The following is a 9,475-nucleotide window of genomic DNA, read 5'->3' on the forward strand; positions in this document are numbered from 1 at the left end:
ATAAAAAGTGTTGATGAGGATATGGAGAAATTGGAAATTGATGGAGCCTCTGAGGAAAATAGTCTGGCAGTTCCTCAAAAGGTTAAACATAGAGTTACCACATGATCCAGCAATTCCACTCCTAGGAATATATGCAAGAGAAATGAAAACATGTCCACACAAAATTTGTACAAGAGTGGTCATAGTGGTATTACTCACAATAGCTAAAAAGTGGAAACAACCCAAATGTCCCTCAACTGATGAATGTTTATATAAAATGTGACATCATCCATATGATGAAATATTGTTTTGCAATAAAAAGGAAGGAAGTACTAATATATGCACCAACATGGAAGAGTCTTGAAAACATTATGCTAAGTGAAAGAAGCCAATCTCAAAAGACCACATATTAAATGATTCCACTTATATGAAATGTCCAGAATAGAAAAAGCCATAGATACAGAAATTAGATTAGTGGCTTTAAAATTTGGGGGAGGCAGGGCAGTAATGGCTAATGAGTACAGGGTTTTTTGGGGGAGTGATGCAAATGTTCTAAAATTGATTGTGATGATAGTTACCCAAATCTGTGGATATCCTGAAAACCATTGAATTTTATACATTAAATAGGTGAATTGTATGATATATGAATTATAGCTCAATAAAACTGTTATTTAAAAAGGAGAGAAGGATGAAGGGGCATTACATGGACATGGAAGGGGCTGGGGCTTGGAGTATGCCTTCTAAGCTAAGGGAAGTGCATGTGCAAAGGCCCTGTGGCTGGGAGCCTGGTATGTTTAAGAAAGCAAAGAAAACCACATGTCAGGAGCTTATAGGGCAAAGGAGGAAGAGGGGAGAGAAGAGGCTGGAGGGCCAGGCTGTCCAGGGCCTTGAGGGCTATGGCAAGGTCTCAAGTTCTCGTGGAGGCAGAGCTAGGAGGGTCAGGCTCTCACACAGTGCAGGTGATGGCACGCGGCTCACCACGCTCAGGCTGTCCTGCTCTTCCCTCTTCCTGACCTCTCTCATCTGCCTGGGGGAACCCTAGGATAGGATGTGAGTTATGGAGGATCTTCGGGAATCATTGGAGTCAGAAGTCTCTTCAGAAGCCAGGCTTTGTGGCAGAGCCAAGATTTAATTCCCAGCTCTGCAGCTTGCTGGGTGACTCTGGGCAAGTTACTTCATCTCTCTCAAAGCCTGAGTTTCTCCGTCTGTACAGTAATGGCTCTCCCTGTTCTACCTTCCTCAAAGGGCCAAGATGGGGCTGGGGGTGGGCGTGTGATGGAGTCCAGCACTTTTAAAGAAAGCTTAAAAACCCAGACGAAGGTCGTTATCTATCCACCGCCAGCTGCCTTCTTTCTGAATTCCAGGGTCTGCTGAGAGCCGGCAGGGCTGCCGCGCCCTGGCTCTGGAAACGGGGCTTTACTGAGGAGCTGGCCCTAATCCTGAGATTGGAGGGAAAGCCTCAGGCCTGCAGGCTGCTCCTCCCCAGCTCCAGGGCACTCGGGGGGTCAGGGAGTGGGAGAGCTGGGAGCAGACGGTCTGGGTCCGTAGCCTAAGAGCTGACTAATTGAGGGCAGTGGGGCAGGCCTACTGGCCGGGGAGGAAGGGCTGAGCGTGGACTCCTTAGAGAGGAGCAAAATCTGGGGTCTTGACAGCTGGAATCGGTTCGCTTGCTCTTTGAACAAACACCGAGGCCTTCTGTGCAAACTTAGAGATCATTTCAGCTTAATACAGGCTCTGGATTAGAGGAGGCAGCTGAGGCCCAGAGTGGCGGGAAGGGAAGCCTTACATAAAGCCGCACGGTCAACGGGCGCAGAGGAAAACAAAGAAGTCGGGAAAAGTCAGAAAGGGAAGGGGCGTGGAGGTCTTCTGGTCCAGTCCTCACACCGCACACGCAGAATAGCAGCCCATAAAGCTCAAATCATCCACAATCATAGGCACAGGCCAGCCTGCAGACAGAAGGATGGGCCAAGGGACCCATACTGCCCACGAGGATTCTGTTGTCCTGACCCCTGAAGCCTCCTCTCTGGACCCTCAAGAGGAAGACGCCATGGGCATCCTCCCGAAGTCCCATTCCTTGTCTTAGTCACCCCACCCTGCACTGCCCTGTAATGGCCTTCCCCCCACTCCCCTCCCCCCCTCCCCGGCCTCCCATTTTGATGCCTGACTTGGACCTAGCATCCCCAGGTCAGAGCTGAGCCCAGGGTCCGGCCACCATAAAACTGTGCTTTGTGAGTCCCAAGCAGAACCTGTCACTGGGCCCCGGTTCTACTGCCCACCCTCTAGTCTCTGTCAGTGATAGACACCATCGTCCACGCAAGTGCCCAAGCCACCCAGGCCCCTGGGGTCACCTGCCTCCCCTTCCTTCTGACTAGTACTCGTGTCCCAGGGCCATCCCTTCATTTCTGAAATAGAGCTTCCCTGCCCACTGCCTTTGTCTGCATCCCCAGACTTGCATTCCAGTGGCCTCCCAGCCTCCCACCCATCTCTCTGCTCCAGTTCAATCTCCTCACGGTAGCCAGAGACACATTTTGGACACACAGGTCAGATCACACCCCTCCTCTCCTCAAAGCCCTTCCATGGCTCCCCAGAACCCTCAGGGGAAAGCCCAAGCGCCTCAGCCTTTGGTCCAGGCCCTTCTTCGTGCTCCACTGGTTCCTGCTTCCCTCAAGAACCCCTGTGCTCTGGCCATCCCCGCACAAGACAGCCTCTGGGGCTCCCCGCTCCAGGCTTTGATCCCAACTCCGTGTGCCCATGGCTCTTTCCTTCTTTTCCTTCTGGTCTGCCTGGCAAACACCCACCCATTCTTCAAGGATCACACCTCCCAAAGATTTCCCCACAAGGTGGCCCTTACCCCGCCCTCATCCTATGCCCCCTCCCCCATTGTACCCTGTACAAACCTTGAAAGCCCCGGTGACACCAAGCATACAACCCCCTGCTCAGCCTGGGAGCCCCTCAGCCCAGGGAAAAGGGTGGAAAGTAGGCAGGGAGGGAGGAGAAAAGAAGGAATTTATTTCAGGTGCTTGCTCAATGCCTCCTCCCCCAGGAAGGCCCCCAGACGGCAGCATCTCCCTGTCGTGGCCACCCAGGTCCCTTGCTTGCATCTCTGCAGATGCAGTCACAGTTACTCTCCTTCACACAGCATCTGGAATGTCAGTGGAGCCCGAGGCCCTGGAAGGTCCTTTAGGCTACACCTCATTTTACAGGTGTTGAAAATGAGGCCCAGGGATGCAGAGCCAGGATGTAAACTCCGTCCCATCCTAAACCCAGTGCTCTCTCCTTGCTCCCACTGCCTGATGTTGGCACCTCTGGATCCCAGCAGCATGTGGTTGTGAAGGGGCCTCACCAGGACTGGAAGCCCCCAGCCACAGGCCTCAGTGCAACAGGGCAGGCGGGGGCGGGGCTGTGGGCAGGGTGAGGGGGGAAGGGGCGTGAGAGGAGGGCAGGGGGCTGAGCCTTGAGGGGCACCCACTCTGTGCTGACCCCATCCCTGTCTCTTCTCAGCTCATGGGATCAGCCAGGAGAAACTATGTTTGGAGCCCCCATACAGCCCTCAACACACTGTCCACGGGGCCAGGCTTCTGCGGCTTGAATCCCAGCTCTGGGAACTTGGACATGTGCTGGCACCTCCCTGTGCCTCGGCTTCCTCCTCTGTGAAATAGAAATATTCACAATCTTATACTATAGGGTTGTGTGGGAATTAAAAAGTTCATACACGGACATCACTCAGAACAGTGCCTGGTGCATAGTAAGTGCTCAAAAACAAGCTTGTTATTATTATTTATCCATCTTGCCCATGAGACAGTGAAGCAGAAGGGCTGTTTTCTGGGTCCCACTTCACCTCAGCACCCATTCCTGTGCCTGGCCCACATGTCTGTGTGTGCAGGAAAGCCCGGGTAGCGTGTGAAGGCACGTCAGCCTGTATACCCTGCGTCTCCCGTTATCCCGGCCGGGTGGCACCATGCTGTGCCATTGGCCAGCATGACCTTAACAGAGAGTCTTCCTTGAGGCCCCTCCAAATCTGAGTGTGACTTGAAGGGAAAAGAATACATTCCTGGTGTTGGGAGTAGAGGACCCCTCAAGCTCTGCGTGAGGCTGGGGCTCCCCTCCCCGCCTGCTCGCAGGGCTACAGGGAGGGAATGGGGGGGATGGGGAGGGGGGAGTCCCCCTGCTCTTCTGCTTTGGTCTGCTTTGTGTCTTCCCGGGCTGGCACATCAGGCGCGTTTACATTTCCAAGTATCCCAGACGACAGCGCTGATAAGGATGTCTCTGATCTGGGAGCCCCCGAAGGGACTTTATCTCTAGGTGGGGCCAGGCTGGCCCTGGCTGGGGGAGGGAGGGTGCCCCTGGGTTTCTGAGAAGCTTCAGAGTATGATGCTCAGGTGTGGCTGAGCCCACCTGGCTCCGGTGCAGGTTACCCGACCCTCACCCTTCCATCTTCCGTGGCTGCCTGCTGTGCCTCCCACTCTCCCACCCCATTCACCCACGACAGGATCCCGCCAGGGCCCGCACAGCACCGTCCCTCTTCCTCCCATATCTCGGTCAATCTGGGAGCAAGTTGAGGGCAGTGTCTCCTGGGACCCATCCTGCCTGCACAGAGCTGGGCTTCTCACACTGACTGTCTACCAGAACTCATCACTTTCCAGGCTCCCTGGACCCACTCCTCTTCTCTCCCTTGACTAAGTCAGAGGTTGGGGCTACATCTTTGACTGCTTCCTTTCTCCCCAGCCTCACATCCCTTCATCCACATAAGGAGCACTCACTATGTGCCCGGGCACTTTATTTCATAAATCCCCCAGACTCCGGAGAGGCGCTATCCTGATTCCCACTGGCACAGAAAATGGAGCGTCCTAGATGGTTGGTGACCTGCTCAAGGGCACACAACTGGAAGTGACAGAGCTGGGCTTTGAGCCAGGGCTGTCCAGCTCGGCTTGGAGGGGTCAGCAGTGGGCAGAGGACAGACTCCAAGTTATGCCTGCTTGAGTGGGAGTGGGACACAGGGAGGAGCTTACCTGTGTCTGGCTGGGGTGACTCAGAGGGCTGCAGGGGAAGGAGGAGGGCTGTTCCTGTTACCTAATGCTGTGTACTCAAAACTTGGTGCTTGAAACGGTGACATTTATTTTGTTCTAAAATCTGCATTTGGGCAGGGCTCAGAGGGGATAGTTCATCTCTGCTCCACTTGGCATTACCTGGGATTGCAGTCTGGAGCTGGAATCATTTGAAGAGTCATTCATGCCTAAGTCCAGTGGTTGAAGCTGGCCATTGGTCAAGACCTTAACTGGGGCTGTTAGCGAGAGCACCTATAGTGGTCTCCCCATGTGGCTTGGGCTTCCTCACAATATGGTTGCTGGATTCCAGAGAGAGAGAGAGAAACACAGAGACACAGAGATGTTCAGAGAGACAGGTGGAAGCTGAACTACCTTTACAGATTTTGGCCTGGGAACTTATGTAATGTCATGTCTGCCACATTCTCTGATACAGTCACAGAGTTCTGCTTAATTTCAAGGGGAGGGACAATGGACTCCATTTCTTGATGGAGAATGGCAAGTTTTCAGTATGTGGATGTGAAAATATTCCTGAGGCCATTTTTGGAAAATAAACCCTTCACAGGGACCTTCTCTCCCGACCTCTCATCAGTAGTCTCACTTCCCAACCTGGCAAGGCACTTCCAGAGGCTCAGTGGACACTGCCCCTCTCACCCCAACTTTGGAAACATGGTCCTCGGTGGTGGGAGGGGGGAGAGACAGTGAATGGCCATTTCCTGGGCACTTTCTGCATGCCAGGTCCTACCCCAGGCACTTCCATGCCTATTACATTCCATCTGAACCATGATCCTACATAACGGGCCATGCGGCCCCCCATTCTGTGGGTGAGGAGACTGAGGCCGAGAGAGGTGAAGACTTACCAAGGCCACAGGGAGGCATCAGCGAGGCTGGGATCTGAAGCCGGGTCTGTGTGGCTCAAAAGGTCCTGCTCTTGCCCTGCACCAGCTGTCCCCAGGTTCAAGATAAGGAAGTGGTGATAGGGTGAGGGATTAAGAACATGGGCCTTGGATCAGAGCAACTCGGGTTCTCATCGAAGCTCCCTGACCTTGGGTGGATTGCTTCATCCCTCTGAGCCTCAATTTTCATATCTGTCCAATGGGACATCTCAGACTTTAAAAAAACAAACCAACGAGATAAAATAATCTCTGTTACAAGCTTGGCACACCCTCTGGCACATCATGCGTGGTACCCAGACCACCCAGCTCTCCCTCGACTGGACCTGCTCATCTGCGGGCAGAGCTAAGCTGTCTGGGGAATAAGCCTTCTGCCATTCACCAAGGGGGAGCCCCGGGCTCCTGTTGGCTATTTTTAGGCCTGTGTGGGCAACCACAGAACCACATGTGGGGTTTACCACTGCCTGGGCAAGCTCAGAAGAACAAGAAAACACTTCTGATGACAGGGGTGGGGCATCTGAGGTCAGGATGGAGCTCAGTCCTTCCCAGCATCTCCAGGCTGACTTTGGACAAAGAGTCTCTCCAGGTCTCAGTTTCCTCATCTGTAAAAGGAGGATATCACAAGCACAATTTTGGTGCTGCTTACCGGGTGCCAAATGTGGATCTCACATGATTCTCGCTGTGAGGGGGCCGGGGGCACAGAAGTTGCTCAGATAGAAGAGGGACAGGAGGGGAACAAGGGCTTTTCATCGCTCTGCTCCCAGCCTCCCCAAACAGCTGGAAGAAGTTCACGAGGATTAGCTGAGATTATGGATGTGGGTGTGTTTTTTAAACTGTAAACTGGACTCTACACTGTAAACCAACAGGCCCAGAGACAGCCTAGGCTCAGTTCCATGGAGACCCCTCCCCAGCCTCAGCCTTCAGCCACAGCATTCCCATTTACTCATCTGTTTTCCACGGGTGGGGATCCTTGTAAGATTTTATTTTGCCTCTACTACCCAATAAAAGGCTTTGAAAGCCACTGAGGGGTGAACTGAAAACGGGAGGTGGCAGTGACACTCCCCAGGGCTCAGAGTGAGGGCTGAGGCCCCAGGTGTCCCAACCCCTATCGCCTGCCTGGCGCACAGCTGTGGCCCTGGGGGCCGCCACCCAGTTCTCAGAGGAGCCCAAGCCTCGGGCCCACGCCCCTTCTTCACTCACATGGGACCTCTGACGATGTCACTTTTCAGGTCCTGGAAGAGTCACCAGCCATGGTTAGGGCTCAGAAGCTCTGTATTTCCCAGGAGGAAAAGAAAGAGCAACAGGCTACGTTCGTGTGTGCACATACCTGCAATCGTATGTACTCATACGCACCACACAGATCACACAAGCCCGCTTCATGCACAAATTCACCTATGCACACACATTTGTAGATCTACACACACATGTTCACACAGGCACACACAAAACACTTATTCCCACAGGCACGCATATGCACACACGCACACCCATCCATATTCTTACGTTAAGATGCACCTACAGAGTATACACAAACCTTATCCAAAACACACACGCACATCTCATACGCTCATATGGATTAACAGAAACGCACAAACATGTGGTTATGCAAAAAGCACAAATATGCACAAACAGATGCATATTCACACACATCCAATCGTCATACACTTCCATGGATAGACAGGTACCTAGACTCAATATACTCATGCTGTGAAAGCTTGTATACAAATGGATGCTCACACAAACACCCGCAGTCCCATACAAACCTGGGTGTGCATATACATTTCATTGACACTTATTCGTACACAGTAACAATAAACTTAGGGATATGAGCATCTGTGTATACAGAGCAAAACCACACATCACAGCCATCCACACGTGCATGTGCAAACACAAACACCTACCCTTGCACGCACACACACAAGCTCAGCAGCACTACACACCAGTGTACACGCTGACTTTGCCTCCCTTGCTGCTGAGCGATTCTGCAAAGGTGCAGAGACACAAGCACCTAGTTCCACCTCACCTGAAAACCCCCAGGCCCTGGGTGTGTGGGAGGGTGAACCAGATGCCCTCTGTGCAGGGGGCACAGTGGAAAGTATGACCCAAGTTGACCTTTGCAGAGAGCAAAAGCGAGGGTTTTTCCCACCCTGTTACCTCACTGTGTCGGGGGTGACCAGGGCCACCATCACTAATTCTCCTCCCATGAGCCCCTCACCCTTGAGGACGTTCAGGTCCAACATCAGAACTCCATATCCTTAGTTAACTCAGCAATTAACTCACCGACACCTGCCCCCACTCTGTGCCAGGCGCTGGGCCGGGGGTTAAGGGCAGAGAAAGCAGCTGGACCTGGGCCCTGTCTACGGGGTTCACAGTCAGGAGGTGGGGTGATGGGTGTGATCAATGGGAGGCTCAAGATCAAGTCCCTTGAAGTGTATTCACTTGACGATCAATTTGCCAAGGGATCAATCTTTCAAAAGACTGATTTGCTGAACATACCAATTTATGTTTGTTAATTTCAGGGGTTTTTTTTTTTCCAGTTTAAAAGTATACAGCAATTTTATTGAATGGACTGGAATTTGTTTTCATCTTGTCTTCATAACAGCATTTTATTTTATTTTATTTATTTTTTTTAAACATACTTTCTAGTAAATGTTTTTATTATTTATTATTTTTTATTTTTGGCTGCGTTGGGTCTTCATTGCTGCATGGGGGCTTTTCTCTAGTTGCAGAGAGCAGGGGCTACTCTTCGTTGCGGTGCGTGGGCTTCTCATTGCAGCGGCTTCTTTTATTGTGGAGCACGGGCTCTAGGTGCGTGGACTTCAGTAGTTGTGGCGCGTGGGCTCGGTAGTTGTGGCACACGGGCTTAGTTGCTCTGCAGCATGTGGGATCTTCCCGGACCAAGGCTCGAACCCAATGTCCCCTGCATTGGCAGGCGGATTCTTAACCACTGCACCACCAGGGAAGCCCATATAACAACATTTTAAAGAATGTTCAGATGGTCAAAAGCTTAGGGTCAGGGGTGGTATAGCTTAATGAAAGCACTTAATATTTGTAACTGGAGAAGGACTTTCTGGGGACATCCAGTTCTGCAGCATGACAGGCTTTCTGGGACCACCTGCCAGGTGCCATGTGACCTATACCTGGATTCTCGTCTGATTTGCTCTGTGATCTTGGCCATGTCCCTACTCCTCTCTGGGCCTCTACCTCCTCATGTACAAAGAGCTCATTGTTAGGGCCCTGCTGACATTTAATGAGACCCTGGAGCTTCCTGTGACCTCCATCTCCCAGTGTGGCCGGGATTTTGGCTGCGGGCACCAGAGAGGATGCTGATTCTGCTGCGGGTGACCCCGCTCTGCTTGGAGGTCAAAGTTGTAATAGTCAACACTCACCCGTGTAGTATTGGTGCCTCTGTCTGAAGTGTGACATTTCTGGGTCCTGTCTCCAGCTTCAGGCAGAGGGGCCTAGCGTGCTCGGGGTGGGGAGGTGGGGAGCACGGGCTGCAGAAGGCGGGGCCCAACTAACTTTCCTTTCCTGGTAACACGCTTGCTAACCTCATTTCCT

This window comes from Balaenoptera borealis, assembly GCF_965194805.1.
Source record: "Balaenoptera borealis genome assembly, chromosome: 11".
Classification (NCBI taxonomy): domain Eukaryota; kingdom Metazoa; phylum Chordata; class Mammalia; order Artiodactyla; family Balaenopteridae; genus Balaenoptera; species Balaenoptera borealis.